This window comes from Pinus tabuliformis, chromosome 4_2 (genome assembly GCF_031772625.1).
Source record: "Pinus tabuliformis cultivar Carrire ecotype Pingquan chromosome 4_2, CPIR1, whole genome shotgun sequence".
NCBI classification, from domain to species: Eukaryota; Viridiplantae; Streptophyta; class Pinopsida; order Pinales; family Pinaceae; genus Pinus; species Pinus tabuliformis.
In genome coordinates this window covers 406,707,930-406,724,417 of record NC_142304.1, presented here as the reverse complement: position 1 = coordinate 406,724,417, position 16,488 = coordinate 406,707,930, and positions in this window count along the sequence as shown.

The following is a 16,488-nucleotide window of genomic DNA, read 5'->3' as shown; positions in this document are numbered from 1 at the left end:
AAAGACTGATTCTACACCTTCTGTACATACTCCTACACCTTGTAAAATTCCAGATCGATACAAGCCTTTGATTTTACCTCCTATATCCCATGCTTTCCCTAAAAATCATGACCTATATCTACCAAGATTTGACGGTGAACGCGACAACATCGCTGCTGAGAGACATGTATTGAATTTTGAGTCCTTTCTTGACCTTTTTGAAGTTGATGAAGAAGATGTCAGTATTAGGCTTTTTTCTCTTTCATTGCAAGGCAAAGTCAAGAGTTGGTTCAAAACCCTACCTGATGCGAGCATCTCAGATCTCCAGCAGTTCGTCAAAGTTTTCCTCGACAGGTGGATGATCAGACAAAACCCTTTCTTGATTATAGAAGAGTATAACCAGCTGAAAATATTGCCAAAGGAGATAGTACAACAATTTTCTGCTAGATTTAACCAAGTTTATTATTCGATGCCTGTTAATATAAGACCTCCTCCTCGATCCGCTCTCTTGCACTACCCAGGTGCCTTTGATCCAGAAATGGAGTTTCAATTGAGGGAAAGGAATCTTGAAACACTTGAAGAGATGCAAAACAATGCAATAGACGTAGAGGCTCATTTACTGACCCGAAGGGAAAAGTTGAAGGAATAAGAGATGAAAAACACAGATCCGGAGGAATCGACATATCTAGAGGTAAAGCTTGACATTTTGGTAAGTGTAGTGGAAGAGATGATGCAAAGGATCACCACAAGAAATGAGTATAGTGTTCAAGCTCATGGCTCACTGATTGAAGAAGAACAAGTTGCTGATCCAAAACATCTTCTTTCTTATCCTAATTGTCATAGATCTGATAATGATTGTTTTGTAGATCATCTTAGAGGAGAGAGACCTATTGATATAACATGTATGCTTGATGATGTGTTTTATACTGACTATTTGCCTCAGTTTGATCAATATGATGATGATTATGTTCTCCAAATAGAAGCTAATCTTGCAGACAAACCAACAGCTAGTTTGTGGGAGGAAGAAGTTCACTTTCAGCAGCTTGAATACAATGTTCAACCATCACATATCAGCTATGGAAATTATGAGGAAAGTGAAACAAATTTTGAAGTAAGTGAAGGGTCTTTGCCTTTTTGTTTTGCTTCATTTCAGTTCATCAGAGACAACATTCATGCAATCAAAAATCAATTGCTGACAATTTTTCATCTGAATCATCTTGAGAGCAATGAAAACCTTGTTCAAGACTTCTCATATCTAGATTTGCAGCCCCTGAATGCCATTGATTGTCAAGTTGCAGATGAGGACTTGGAAGCTGGCACATATGATCAGATGATACAAGATGATTCCGTACCATTTTGTTTTGAACCATTTCAGTTTTTGAAGGGTAAATTGCATAGTATATCTTCAAATGAGCAGCCTGTAGGAAATAATGGAATCTCATCGGAACCAATAGAAAATGGGTTGCAATAGTCTTTTCAAGTTTTTCATGATCCAATAGCTGATGTGTTGGATGATGTCTGCAGTCCAAGTCCTTCTCCATTGACTACACGTGAGCTTGAATCGTGTGCTGATATAAATTTTATCTGCCAGTTGGTTTCTTTGTCATTTTTAGTAGGAGTCTCGTCACAAAGCTCAGATCAAAGTTTGCATTCATGGTATGAAGAGAAGAGAAGTAATGCATTGGATGAGCTAAGTCCTAGTGTGCATGAATTTCGAGATCCTTATGCAGTGTTTTTGGAGGCGGATAGAGAATCCATAGTATTCAATAGATCTATTCACAAGCTTTCCTGGGAGTTTCCTTTCAGTAGTTCTCTCTTGTTGTTCATAGGCAAGCACTTGCAGAGAATTCAAACAACAACTGGAGTACTTACTTGGTTGCATTGGTTGTTTCATTTCACTTGATCAGGTGATGAATGGAACAACTAGAGTAGGTTGTATTGAATAAGCTCCATTTTGAGCATCATTTCCAGTTTGTCAGTTGTGTTTAAGTATCGAGTCAGTTGAGTGAGAGTCAGTTTGTGTCGTCAAGTCATTAGTTTTCAGTCATGCATTTCAGCTTGAGTTTTTGACTCCATTTCCCAATGGATGAAGGCACTGTCTGCTTTCCAAAGATCTGTAGTTCTTGGCACCTCCAAGGAGCTACCATCCCCATTGGAGCCAATGTTAGTGTCAGTCTTTGTAGCCTTCCTCCAGTGATCAAACATGCTCTTACAAAGTGATTTTAAGGTGTCAAGGTCAAATTTTGTCATTTCAGTGAGTCTTCAAGCAAAATTTAGTCACTAGGTATTAGGCCTAGGGCTTTCTTTTACTCCTTTCAAAGTTGTCCAAATGTCGGTCCATGTCACCATTTAGCTGAGTGTACCATCATTTAGAGGTTTTCATCATTATGTCAGGTTCCAATGGGTCATTTTACACCTTGTTCATGATTCAATTGCGCCTAGGTAAGGTTCATTTCCCTCTCCTAGGGTTTTGAAGGTAATTTCTCTTGGATGGTCAAATCATCAACAAAACTTGTATCCTGATGTTCATACACCTTCCCCTATCCTTAATGTACCTCATGAAACACTTCCCATCACTGAGATCCCACAAATTCCTCATTTTCGCACAAACCTTAGTTTCTTGCTACAACTTGACAACTTTCTAGACTAGGCCTATGTTTTGCCCTTTTGGACCCCTTCTCCTCACTCAATCTTTGAAATTCCACTTTCCCCTACTTCCTAACATCCCTCCCTACTTTTCAAAATTTCCTCAAGAATTTAAAAGCCCCTTATCCCCTTCATTTCGCTTCATTTCAACAAATCCCCTGTTCCACACATCGGGGTAGGTTTTACTGAAATGATGTTTCTGAGCAAAAAAAGATGAATTTTGAAATATTGAGAGAGGTTTTTGTCCAAAATAGTCCAAGGAAGAAAAAAATCCTTCACTTTTTACATAGGTGTCATGGTTTTAGAGAAATGTCAAACATACAGTTGCCTCGGGAGAATTGATGCACCTTTGAAGTGGCCTTGGGAAAATCAAGTTTTCTCCTAGCTTGATTGGCCAAATGACTTTCTTGATGGGTCAAATGATAATGAGACACAAAGATATTTCCAATGAGCTATCATGAGCTCAATTTGGAGTTGAGGAAGACCTTCAAAAGTTGATTGCAACAACACTCTTCCTTTAGGCAGCCTCATTTGGTACATTTTGATAAGTCTTGGAAGATTTGATTTTTGATAGGGAAAATGAACTCCAAATTAAAAAATTCTAGTTTTTTTGGAAATTATACTCAATACCTTTCTAATGAGCTATCCCGCACCCAATTTGGACACCGGGAAGGCCTCCAAAAGTCTCCTGAAAAAAGCACTACGCACTGGGTTATGGCGCGGCGCATTGGGCAACTGGCGCGGCGCACATAATTGGCGTGACGCATTGGGCTGCAATTTCCAGTGAAAAAATACATTGGCGCGACACATAGAGAAGGCATGGTGCGTTGGGCTTGAGGCATCGCGCATAGATCTGCCAAGCCTTATTTTCTCAAAAACTTCATCAAATCGCCCAAAATGCGTGGATTTGTCTTGATACAAGTAGGTTGAAGCTTCTATCATAGTTTTTTTTTCCATGTCAGTATTTTTTTGATGGTTTTTGGCTTATGGTATTGGAAAAGGAAAATGAAACCCTACCTATCTCTCAAAAGCAAACAGTGCTAGGGTTTTGTATTGACTGTTTGCTACCAAGTTATCCCCTCACACCTCACCACTCCCTTGCTCCATTTTTTTCTTGATTTTCCTATTCCCCAAAACACACCCATAAATTCACTAAATCCCATACCCCAATTCCCATTTCCTAAAACCCAAATACAAACTCCCAAACCCTAACCCCATACCAAAAATTCCCAAATCATTTCCTAATTTCTTATCTCCCTAACTAAACCCTATCCCAGCAGTCCCTAAATCCCTCACTATTTGTTCTTCCCCCTATAGTTGTATCACTCTTCCCCTTGGTGGAAAAAGTTAAAACACACCATCAAGACAATTCAACACATCACAGCTCACCAAGGCAGCTCCAAGATAGTTCATCCACTAGCAGAGATGGAATCTGATCCGTCATATGATCATGAAGAAGAGACACATAATGATTCTCCTGTTGGCATTTTGACACAGGTTGGCTCTATGGCACTGGTGTGGCATAGGTGTTGTCCTTGATGGCAACTCACTTTGGTGACAGATCTCAGTTCAAGCTCTCAAAATGAAGGAAAAGATATATACGCAGGTTCACCTAGATGAAGGCGCGTATACACGCGGGTTAGACGTTACAAAGGCGCATATGCGTATACACGCACTTTCGCGCAAGGAAAAGCGCATACATGTTGGAAAACTTACTTTTGGTCCGTGGTATTTAGTCCTTGGTAATTGAACCTATGGTTTTGGGCCATGGTATCTCGTCAGAAGTGTTGATCCCAAGTATTGGGTCCATGGTATTGTTTTCTTATGGTTTTGGACTGTGGTATTGAGGAAGGCCTAAGACTATAAAAGAGGAAGGAGATCATTTGGCAAAGCAAGATCTGAATTATTGAATATCTGATAAAGTGCTAGATCTGAAATATTGTGGATTGGGTTACGGTGCAGATCTGGATTTGAATGAAGGAGGAACCTAAGCGCAAAGAGAAGGATAAGTTCTATTGATGGGTCATAATCTTAAGGCTTGAATAATAGTATCTTTATATGATTTTGATCCGTTATATGTGGCGCATGCTTGATCTATAAATCTGGTAATTTGGATTAATTAATGTCTGAATATTTGAAAGAGTGAATTATCCTTTATAGATCTATACACAGGTTCAGTGAAGCGAAGACGCATATACACGCTGGTTATGTGAGTAATAACAGCATATACGTAGGTTGGTCCAAACACAGAAGCGTATGCACGCATGTTTCTGGTTATTGAAGTAGCGTACATCTCTTGATTTGTGTTCTAGTTTCTTCTGTTTATTGTTGCAGTGTTCTAGGTTCAGAATTTGGTGTGTGGTTACTGTTACTGTGTTCTGGGTATAGCTGTCAGAGAAGTGTCTACTTGATTCAGTTCTAATTGGTGAAAAGGAGACCGTTTGATGCAGAAATTCTTGATGTTTGATTGATGTTCATGGATCCAGTCTGAAAATTTATGAAACATGGTCCCTGGAAGAAAGAGAAGGTTGTAGCCTTCTGTAGGCCAGCACCTACGTACTAGTATCTTGGCTAGTGCAAGAGCTAAGGGGGTTGTAGCTCCCTTCCAGGAGAAGCTGGAGAATGAGAGAGGGTTGTAGCTCTCTGCAGGTTGTAGCCTGCGTACTGGTAAAGGACTGCACCAATACAGAATCATTGTAAAAAGAAGTTTCTAATTGAAAAAGATAGAGACATATTGCAGCAGGTGGTTTTCACCCACATTGGGTTTCCACCTTATATCTTGTGTTCTTGTGTGTGACTGTCTGCATTTTTCTTGTTCCTGGTTATTGTTTCTATGGTTCTGACACACAGATTTAAAATCAACATCTGAAGATTAATTAAATTACAAGTTTGTAAGTTATACGCAGGTTTCCTTTACTGTAGTTGCGTATATACACGGTTTTCTCTAACTGAAGTAGCGTATATGATCTGGGTGTGAAAAAGAAAATAATTGACTTGATAATACTGATTCACCCCCCCTCTCAATATTATTTCCAACAATTGGTATCAGAGCAGGTCCTTCAGAAGAAGCTTGATCACTTGAAGGAAGATCTATCATCATGAGCAACTACGAGAGAGAAACATCAATCAGGCCACCAATTTTTGATGGGACCAACTTCGTCGATTGGAAGGTAAGAGTTACAACCTATCTTCAATCTCTTAGTACAGAAGTCTGGGATATCATAGATACAGGGTACACTTTTCCTTCAGCAACTCCTACAGATCCGGCTGGTAAGAATCAATATGAAACAAATGCAAAGGCTGTCAATACTCTATTAGGATGTCTATCTCAATCAGAATTCGTTAAGGTTATGCAGTATAAACCCGCAAAAGAAATATGGGACAAGATCGTTTTGAGCTATGAAGGAGATGAACAGGTAAAACAAGCAAAACTTCAAACCCTCAGAATTCAGTATGAAAATCTCAGAATGTACAATGATGAAAGTGTGGCTAACTATTTCCTACGTATAGATGAGATTGTTAATTGTATGAAAAACTTGGGTGAAGAAATAAAAGAGGCTGTTGTGGTCGAAAAGGTTCTAAGATCTTTGTCCTCTAAGTTTGAATCAAAAGTTTCTGCAATAGAAGAAAAACAGAATCTACAGAATCTTACCATGTCACAGCTGCACGAAATTCTTACTGCTTACGAAATGAGGAAAGGAGGACCATCAGACAGGAGAGAAGCTGCTTTCAAGGCTTCAGGCAAAGAGATTACTATGAGTCAGGACATATGTCAGAAGAAGAGGGAGAATCAAATTTCGTCAAGAACCTTCAACGGGGTGCTGGAAGATTCAGAGGTAAGTTACCTTTTAAATGCTTTGCTTGTGGAAGAGTCGGTCACTATGCTGCCAAGTGTCCTCATAAAGATGAGCTTGACAAAGGTAAGGAACCTGCTATATGGAACAAGAAACATAATGTAAATAAGAAAAGCTATTACACTCATGAAGATAGTGATGGACTTTCAAATAGTGATGAAGATGAACAAGGTTATAATTATAAACTTTTAATGGCTTTTGAAGATGATGATTTTGTGGATGCTATAGATGAAGAAGGTCTTTATGAAGAGATTTCTAGACTCAAAATTTGTTTAGAAGAGAAGAATGTGATCATAGATACTCTTCAATTCCAACTTGCTGAAAAGGAAAAACATCATGAAAAGTTAGAATGTGAAATTGTGGGACTTAGAAAAGAGATTGAGAAAACAAAAGCTCTTAATCTTAGATTTGTTAAAGGATCTGACACTTTAGATGAGATTATCAAAGTGCAGCGTTCTCCACTAATCAAGACAGGTCTGGGATATAATGAAGAAACAACTCAAGTGTAGAAACCATCTACCTCCAAAATTTATCTTGATGCAGCAAGGAGAAGTGAACAAAGACCCAATGGAAATCACCAGGTAAATCAGGGACAATTTACCTCAAGAATGAACAAAGACTACCAGGTAAATTGGGGGCAATCTAATTTAAGGACAAACAGAAGCTACAACCAGCCACAGGTAAAACCTTCTCAATTTACCTCAAGAATGGATGTCAATAGAAACTACAATCATTTGGCTGGTATATTTGGTAATCACAGGAGTTTCTTCAATGGCTAATGTTTCTCTTGTCATAACTTTCGTCACAAAGCAGCTCAATTTTTTGCCTATAAGACAATCATGACTAGAGAAGCTCAAAAACAGAGGAGTATGACTGGGATCATGAAAAGAACCTACAATAAATTTTCTGCTCTTGAAAATGAAATAGAATATTCTATTTGTAACAATTTCGGTCATGAAGATTCTGAATGCAGGAGCAGGTTTCGGCAGACAACTCAGAAGGAGCAAGCCTCAAGTGCCAAAACATGGAGAATGAAGGAACCACAACCAAAGAGATGTGGTATAGCTTTATATGCGGAAGGGCAGGAAAATCAATGGTACATCGGCAATGGATGTTCAAAACATATGACGGGTGATAAAGAAAAACTTCAGTCATATTGTGCCTTAGAGAAGGAGAAGAAGGTATCATTTGGAAATGAAACCCCTGCGTTCATAAAAGGCAAAGGTTCAGTTCAGTTGAAAGAAAAGGTCAAAGCTGGAAATGTTATGTATGTTTATGGCTTAAAGCATAATCTACTTAGTGTCAGTCAAATGTGCGATCAAGGAACTGAGGTAATATTTCGATCAAATGGATGTGGTGTTTGTGATCTTGATACAGGAAAAACAGTGATCAAAGGAATAAGAACTTCAAATAATTTATACATATTCAAAGAAGGACACCATCAATACTATCTAAGCAAGAATGATGAACACTGGCTATGGCACAGAAGATTGGGGAATCTTAGCTTCTCACAGATAAGGAAAGCATGAAAATACCAGGTAGTTCGTGGTCTTCCAGACATCAGAATTCCAGACAATACAATATGCAAATCATGTCAGTTTAGTAAGAAAACCAGAACTAACTTCACTGAGAAGGAAGGATCAGCCAGCAGGCTGCTTGAACTTGTCCATACTGATGTATGTGGTCCATCTAGGAAAAGGTCACCTCGAGGAGAAGAATACTTTATACTATTCATTGATGACTTTTCCAGGATGTGTTGGATAGGGCTTACGAAGCACAAAGACGAAGCCTTTGAAAAGTTCAAATCATTCAAAGCCTTGGTGGAGAATGAATCAGATCACATAATCAAATGCCTCAGGTCTGATCGAGGAGGAGAATTTACCTCGAATGAAGTTTTCGATTTTTGTGAAGAACATGGAATAAGAAGGGAATTCTCTACAGCTAGGACTCCTCAGCAAAATGGAGTAGTGGAAAGGATGAACAGAATGGTTCAACAAATGGCTCATGCTATGCTTGATGGGTTTGGAACTCCCGCAACCTTCTGGGGTGAAGCCGCATTTTCTGCAGTTGTTATTCTCAACAAGGCAAATGTCCGAGTGAACAGCACTCAAACTCCTCATGAGCTCTGGTATGGTGAGACTCCTACGGTAAAACTTTTCAAAATTTTTGGAAGCAAATGCTATATTAAAAATAATGATGAAAATCTTGGCAAGCTTGAACCTACAGCAGATGAAGGCATTCTCCTTGGTTATTCTCCCCACAACAAAGCATACAAGTGTTACAATAAAAGACTTGGAAGAATTGTTGACAGCATTGATGTAGTGGTTGATGAAGAAGGAAACATTACTAGGCAAGTAAATTTCGAAGATTTCGAAGATAATGAGGACTATCCTTCAACATCAAATGAGACTTATGATGAAGAAGAAGCTCAAGAGGCACCAGAGGAACTGATAAGGATAGAAGAGAAGACTCCATCCAGATACGTTCAAAAGAATCATCCAGAAACTCAAATTCTGAGGTAGAAAGGGGAAGGTATACAAACAAGAAGAACAATTGCAGAAGCCTCAAGCTATTTGGCATTGCTCTCCTCCACTAAACCAAAAAATATAAAAGAGGCATGCAAAGATGAATGCTGGGTCAAGGCAATGGATGAAGAACTTGAGCAGATCGAAAAGAATAACACTTGGGAGTTGGTTCCTAGACCAAAAGATAAGAATGTCATAGGGACAAAATGGATCTTTAAAAACAAGTTGAATGAAAATGGGGAAGTTATTAGAAACAAGGCCAGACTTCTTTGTAAAGGGTATGCTCAACAAGAAGGGATAGACTTTGAAGAAACTTTTGCTCCCGTTGCTAGACTTGAGGCTATCCGAATGTTCCTTGCTCTCTCAAGCTTTCAGAAGTTCAAAGTATTTCAAATGGATGTGAAATCAGCTTTTCTGAATGGAGACTTAGAAGAAGAAGTGTATATTGAGTAACCAGATGGATTCATCCTTGGAAATGATCCAAAACTTGTATGCAGACTTAAGAAGGCTCTATATGGTCTTAAACAAGCTCCAAGGGCTTGGTATTATCGTCTGGACAAATATCTTCATCAATAAGGTTTCTCAAAAGGATCAACAAATAGCAATCTTTATATAAAAATTGAAAATAACAAATTGCTAATACTTGTTGTGTATGTTGATGATATCATCTTTGGCAGCAATGAAGAAGCTATGAGTCAAAACTTTGCCTTGGTGATGCATAAAGAATTCAAAATGTCCTTGCTTGGAGAACTGACATATTTTCTTGGATTACAAATCCAACAAAATAAAGGCGGTATCTTTTTATCTCAAACCAAGTACCTCAAGCAGATTTTGAAGAAGTATGGCATGGAAGATTCAAAACCAGTATGTACCCCTATGGTTATAGGATGCAGCCTCAGTGAAAATGATGAATCAGCAACAGTGCATCAACCAACTTATAGATCCATGATTGGAAGTCTGCTCTATTTAACAAGTACCCGACCAGACATCATGCATGCAGTGGGAATGGTTAGAAGATTTCAGGAAAATCCTAAGTAAACTCACCTTCAAGCAGTAAACATAATTTTCAAGTATCTTCAAGGAACTCAAAACTATGGCCTATGGTATCCTAGGGATACAGATCTCACTCTTCATTCTTATACAGATGTAGATTGGGTTGGAAGTGTGGATGACAGGAAAAGCACTAGTGGTGGTGCATTCTTTATGGGTTCCAGATTAGTATCTTGGTTCAGCAAGAAACAAAGCTCAATTTCATTATCTACAGCTGAAGCAGAATATGTAGCTGCTGCATCTTGTTGCACTCAACTCCTTTGGATGATGCAAACCTTGCAGGATTTTCAAATCACTTGTACTCCACCTATACCCATCTTATGTGATAATACAAGTGCTATCAATATCTCAAAGAATCCTGTCATGCATTCAAAGACTAAGCACATACCGATCAAGTATCATTTTCTCCGGGAACAAGTGTTGGAACAAAAGGTCAAATTGGAGTATGTTCTCTCTAAGGAACAAGTTGCTGATATTCTCAACAAACCACTGCCCAGGGAGACTTTTGAATACCTCAGACAGAAGCTGGGAGTAGTTGATGCATCATCTTGCTGTTGAATCTTGGCTGTTTCAGAGAAAAATGGGTGTACGCGAGTTTCTTGAGGAGGATCCAAGTACATACGCCAGTTTATGCAGAGATAGTCGCGTATATGGTAGTTTGAAAGAAATCAGTGGGGACAAACTCTGGTTGAAAAGAGTCTGATATGGGTCTCAGAGAAAACATCTGGCACAGCTTCAGGGGGAGCAGATAATCTTCTAATAATGCATTGTTGGCATTATCTTAGAAGATTTTGGTTCTAGTTCACAGCTGTTGTTGGTTTCAGGTGGAACAAATGCAGAGGGAGAACAGAAGGAAAACATGGTTGCTAATCTGAATTGTGATTGACAGATGCTGTTGATATCAGTTATTGGTGACTTTCATAAGTCTTGCTCTAGATATTTTGTCTCTATGTCATGTATCTCTTTTTATGGTGTCAAGGTCATGTAACGGCCTATTTTGGTTTCCCCACTATGCTTGGGATAAATGATGTAATGTACTTGGTTGTCATATGTAAATTTCTGATGTATCCCCACTTGGTTGGGTGATGGATGTATGAATAGAGTCTTTTTGGTGATAGGAAGGTCATTTATGATGTATGAGTCATGGTTCTTCTTGAAGAACATCTTTTTGCAGATCTTGTCTACAATCAGGGGGGGAGCATGTTCAACAAAGCAGAGCAGAGATTTCAGCATGTACTCAGGGGGAGCATAACCCTTTGCCCTTGATGACAAAGGGGGAGAATGACTTTGACGATCTTGGGGTTGCCATCAAGTCCAAAGGGGGAGATTGTTGGCATTATGACATAGGTTGGCTCTATGGCACTGGTGTGGCACAGGTGTTGTCCTTGATGGCAACTCACTTTGGTGACAGATCTCAGTTCAGGCTCTCAGAATGAAGGAAAAGATATATACGCAGGTTCACCTAGACGAAGGCGCGTATACATGCGGGTTAGACGTTACAAAGGCGCGTATGCGTATACACACACTTTCACGCAAGGAAAAGCGCGTACATGTTGGAAAACTTACTTTTGGTCCGTGGTATTTAGTCCTTGGTAATTGAACCTATGGTTTTGGGCCATGGTATCTCGTCAGAAGTGTTGATCCCAAATATTGGGTCCATGGTATTATTTTGTTATGGTTTTGGACCGTGGTATTGAGGAAGGCCTAAGACTATAAAAGAGGAAGGAGATCATTTGGCAAAGCATGATCTGAATTATTGAATATCTGATAAAGTGCTAGATCTGAAATATTGGTGATTGGGTTACGGTGCAGATCTAGATCTGAATGAAGGAGGAACCTAAGCGCAAAGAGAAGGATAAGTTCTATTGATGGGTCATAATCTTAAGGCTTGAATAATAGTATCTTTTTATGATTTTGATCCGTTATATGTCGCGCATGCTTGATCTATAAATCTAGTAATCTGGGTTAATTAATGTCTGAATATTTGAAAGACTGAATTATCCTTTATAGATATGTACGCAGGTTCAGTGAAGCGAAGACTCGTATACACGCTAGTTATGTGAGTAAAAACAGCGTATACACAGGTTGGTCCAAACACAGAAGCGTATGCACGCAGGCTTCTGGTTATTGAAGTAGCGTACATCTCTTGAGTTGTGTTCTAGTTGCTTCTGTTTATTGCTGCAGTGTTCTGGGTTTAGAATATGGTGTGTGGTTATTGTTACTGTGCTTTGGGTGCATCTGTCAGAGAAGTGTCTACTTGATTCATTTCTAATTGGTGAAAAGGAGATCGTTTGATGCAAAATTCTTGATGTTTGATTGATTTTCATGGATCCAGTCTGAAAATTTATGAAACGTGGTCCCTGGAAGAAAGAGAAGGTTGTAGCCTTCTATAGGCCAGCACCTACGTACTAGTATCTTGGCTACTGCAAGAGCTAAGGGGGTTGTAGCTCCTTTTCCTACAACAGTTCTATTGCAGGGGATTTCTGCTTGGAGCGGGCAAACACTAAAGGACGGAGGGCAAGCAAAGGGGTTAATAAGCGCCATAATGAATTGATTTTTCTGCATTTCTTGGCCAGAGAGAGCATTTATGAATTTCTGCAGGCTGGCCTGCTCTCACTTGAGGTGAATATGCAGGTGCCAAGGCCAAGCCTGGGATGGTGTGCTGGCCACCAGCTGGTTGGGCTGAGCTCCGTCATTCCATCGCCCTTGCATTAATGAACAATAAATTCACCCGCATCCGGGTTGGTAAAAGCCATTATTAGTGTTAATTACATAATCAATTCCACTCCCATGAATGAGTTAAAAAATATAACACTAGAATAAGCATGGATTAGATTTAAACTAGATGTAACTCACCATTTCTCATGTGTTTGCTAGTGAAGTGTGGGTTGGTATTCCTAATGAGAAAAGGAAAACATTACAACCTAAAAGTGAGAAGTGCATTTTTGTTGGATATTTTGAATATGTAAAATCTTATAGACTTCTTCAACTTAGTTACAATGAAAATATTATTAGGATATATGTTAAGTTTGATGAAAGTATCTCAATTTGAGGCCTTATTTGGAATTTCTACCATCTTTGGCCTATGAGCCATCTTCTCTTCTCAACTTTTTTGTCAATGATCCTATTATGGTTTCTTGTTTAGATGATGGTACCTAAGATGAAATCCCACCCCACCTACTCACCTTCCTCTAGATGGTGATCTTGCTAGCTATCTACAAATCAATGTCATACATGTTCACAGTTCTAGTGAATCTCTTTTTTATTGGATAAAGGATCAAATAACCATGATCTAGAAACATTTGCAGAAGATTCTAGCCATATATATTGGGACATGATGATCAATGAAGAATATTGTTCCTTAATGGTGAATGATACTTAGTATATTATACCTCTTCTAAAAGGAAGAAAACTTGGTAGATGTAACTGGGTTTAAAGAACTAAGTATGCATAAAATGGAAGTGTTGAAAGATACAAGGCCTAATTAGTTTCCAAAATATTTTCTCAAGTTGAAGGGATTAATTAGAATGAAATCTTTTCCCCCATAAAGAAAATGAATTCCATTTGCCTTGTTCTAGCCCTTGCCACCTCACATAAATGGGAGGTCCATCATGTGTATATTGAATATACCTTTTGAAATGGGAATTAACAAGAAGAAATTTACATGGAATAAGCTACCATCTATGTTTAGAATGACTCTAGTGTCATTTTACACCTTAAGAAATATCTTTATGGTATTAAATAAGATTCTCAAGCTTGGTATGATAAGATGGATATATTTTTTCTTGATAATGTTTTTTCTACATGTTATTCTGACCTCATACCAAGAGAGTATATAACCATATCATTTATGTTTGTGACCTTATTTTCATTTGTAGTGACCCCTAAATTTTAAACCATGTGAACTACAACCTTAAGAATAAATTTGAAATGACAAATTTAGGTTATTTACATTATTTCCTTAGCTTCCAAGTATTTCAAACCATGGAAGAAATTTCCCTTCCTAGTCTACAGATGCATGTGACCTTCTTCATTGTTTTTACATGGAATATTGTAAACCAACCCATTCTACCTTTGAGATTAGAGTCAAAATTGCTACCACCTATACTATACCTGAAGTAGATGCCACTTTGTAACATCTATTAACAATATTTTTTATTTGAATAATACCCATCCTAATATTTCCTTTGTGGTTGTTCTTGTTGCTGAATATATGCAAACACCCCATGAGAGCCATTGGGAAGCAACAAAAATGATACTTCAATATGTTCATTGTACTATTCAATTTTGGATAGGGTATTTTTTAAGGATTTACTATTTTTCCTATATATAATATTATAGGCAACTTTTCTGGTTTGAAAATTCATTAACATATAATGTAGGCGGATATTCAATAAAAACATGTAATTTACTATTAAAATCAATAATTTTTTGGCGAATTTCATCCATTTAATCATATATATATATATATAGGTGATTTTTTTATGAAATTGGTGAATATTTTTTTCAAAAAATGTCCAAAAAATAGCCATTTGCGAAATTTTGCCCCTAAAATTTTCCCTGATTTTGGATACATTACGGTTCAAGAGGGACTCCTCTATTGGTTTTTTTCAGTAATTTTGATTGGGTTGGTGACCTTGATGATTAAAAGCCTACTACAAGTTATGTTTTCAATCTTGGTTCTAGACTTGTCACTTGGGCTTGCAATAAACAACAAGCTCTTACTTTTTATTTAGTAAACACAAGTTGTTTCTCTTTGAGGCTTTTAACCACATAATACATTAATGCACCGATCCTTAATAGATTTGTATAAGTAGTTGCTTAAGGTGTTCAACCTATGCAAAGATACCTTGTTTTATCATACAAAAGCAAGAGGTAAGTCCCTCTGCTCCAATTTCCCTAGATAAAGTGAAAATCTAAAAAGAAATATAGAAAAATAAAACAAAACACACATAAAATACATGGAAAACATGGAACATGGAAATAAATAAGGGAAATAAAATGACCACAAACAATAGAAAAATACTTAGAGGAGTCATTCTAATCAACCACCTTATCCAGCAAAAGACTTGAGGGGTTAGCCGTGAGATCTCTTATAAAGGATTTTCCAAAAAAAAAAATTACATAACTAGGTAAAATGATAAATTATAGGCTACTTTTACATCTCGCTAATATTTTATAACAAAAAATTCTAATATTTTACCATGTGTTTGCAAATAATAACATAATACATTCCTATAAAAGTGTATTATAAAAGATCACTAGTGACTTCTAAGGTAGAAAGAAACATGATAAATGATGTCCATAATCCTAAGTTGTAATATGGTTATGATGTGATCATATATTTCAATTAGTGAGATGACATGTACACATAATAGAAACGGTAAATTATAAGAATCCAACAAAATTAATGTTAATCAAACACATAGATTCGAATTAGCCTTCAAAAACATTTTGATAGGAAATTGAACATAAAATTTGATCTCATAACAATTGATATTAATTCCTATTCCATTGTGTGGACCACATGGATCATAATCAACTGAAATATTCCATAATAATTTATACTAATAAGGAACATTTATTGTTGACTCTATTATCACGAAACACATCACAAAAAATTGGAGCCTTTATTAAAATGAACTTAGCTTTTATGGTGAGAGATTAAATGTATGGTATTTCTAGGTTGTTAAAATCACTCAATAAAGAAATTACACTTCAAAAAAATTATGTTAGCGTATTCATAATTTTTTTTAAGACTATAAAAGTATGAGTCAATTATGTCATAAATGATGATCATTTCATTTGTTCAAATTTTAGAGAAAAATTTTTAATATTTATTTAAAGTAATGGTCAATTATATAAATAATTTTCATTTGTAAATTTTAGAAAAATATTTTTAATATTGACCGGATAATTAATGCAAATTTTTATGTAACAAAGAATAAACCCGCATGCTTATGTTTTGGTATTAAAGTAGTTTGAAAAATAAGATACAATAATATGACAGGGGGAATTAAACAACTATATATCAGGTATTAAAGTAGTTTGAAAAACAAGATTTATTAACGACTTAGAGTTCATTTAAATTATCATTTTTATAAATAATTGAAAAGGGTTTATAATGGAAAAGGGAGTTTAGTGTCTAAGGAGTTATTTATTAATTTACTAAAAAATAATTTTAATAAAAAGAAGTATTATTTGACAAAATCAAGATATAAATATATCACATTTGTTATATATATATATATATATATATATATAAAGAATTTAATGCTAACAAATAAAAAATTGTTCATGGCTTATATATATTTTCTCAAAAAAACATAATTTTATTATTAGATGAAATAAAATTACATTTTATTTATACATGTCGAGCATATATTTAAATGATAAAGAGGTTTTAATAGATCTTGCCTAGAGTGTGGCAAAAT